We start from the raw sequence: 1,684 nt of genomic DNA, 5'->3' as shown, positions 1-1,684 counted from the left end.
CATCACTAGGATGATTCTTACAATTCTTAGAAAAATAAGTTGGTCTATATAAATATATATTATATTTTTTATTAAACTAACTATCAATTTGATTAGTAGTTACAAAAGAATATTGGGTCTGCAATAAAAAAACGCAAAAAATGACTCACTAGCAAAGAATGAAAATTTCATCTTATTTAAGCACTTTTGATCTTTATTAGTTGAATGATGATTATAGTGTACTCTTTTAATGGATAAATAAAATGCGATAATTTTATGCGAATATGAATATAAAATTGTTTAAGAAAAATTATATTAGACAGTTATAAGAAGCTATGTTATAATATGCATAAATTTATATTTAAATTAATCTAGCTTAATTTTTAAACATATATATAAATATTATGTTGGAGAAATGTTAATTTTATAATCTTAGATATTTTTCATTTTTCATTTTCTTAATCTTTCCAAATTTTTCTTGATCATGCTTTTCAAAATTTGGATATGTTCAGTTTTGAAGTTCTTTCACTCATGTAATCTCATACTTACTAACATATGTGAGATTGGACAAATCTTCAAAATATTTGTAATTTACCTTTGTTGGGGCTATCAAACCGACGATTATATTCATTTGTGCAGCAAATCTGCAACATCACGAGGTCGAGTCGTCATCGACATTTATACGATGTTGTAGGGTCAACGAAATTTATACCCAATCCTATATATATTTAATTAAGAAACCAATGGCATGACTGTAATGTCAAAAATTAAATAGTAATTTCAAAATTGAAAAACAAGTCACAAATGAAAACAATTAGATTAAAAATGTAACTCGCAGGGATGAGAATAGCATATAAGTTGAACGAATCAATCACAAACTTACGTTTAAAAACACATTGTGTTCATTACTTTATTATAATACAGATTTTGAAAAGACAAGAATTATTTTTTTCATCCATTAAGATTATAATTTTTGGCTAACATTATATTAATTTTTTTTTGTATTCCAACTAAAAATCAATTAGCAGTAAGTGAACTGATTATAATACTGATCTATGTTTTTCACACTAGCATCTCATTCCTCTCACTCAACAAGAAGGAAAAATTCAATTTTACCACAAGTTTGATACCACTTTTCGAATATACCTTTAAAGGATGACCATTTTCATAAATACTTTTAATTTGTGTTAAAAAAATAAAATTAACCCTCATAAATCACTTATAAACTTTTAATAATAATTCATGAAACATTTATAGAAGTTTATAAACCTAATCACACCACCTAAATATTACCCCCTAAAAAAATAATCACTAAACCTTAAATACAAATGTTATGATATTTTTGATTGAGTATATTTTTGAAAAGTGATAGCCAATTAGGGCATTTTAAGCGATTTCTCCAAGAACTATTGTGACAATAACATCCACATATGACGCACCATTGGATAGCATTGATATCAAAATTGTGAAAAATAAAAACACAAAAATGTTTAACAAAATAATCACTACAAAAAAACATATTTTTTACTAGGGCAGTATTCGTTGTAAATTCGTCGTAAACGGGGTGTTATGACGAATTAACGTCGAAAGACGTTTCGTTGTTAAACGTCCATCATAACGGAGCTTTCGTCGTAAATGACTCGTTACGTTTACGACGAAATATATTCCTCGTAAAGTGCAGGGAAAGGATTCGTCGTAAACGCCA

Source organism: Brassica oleracea, chromosome C3 (genome assembly GCF_000695525.1).
Source record: "Brassica oleracea var. oleracea cultivar TO1000 chromosome C3, BOL, whole genome shotgun sequence".
NCBI lineage: Eukaryota > Viridiplantae > Streptophyta > Magnoliopsida > Brassicales > Brassicaceae > Brassica > Brassica oleracea.
The sequence above is the reverse complement of the archived record's forward strand: the minus strand, read 5'-3'. Positions refer to the sequence as shown.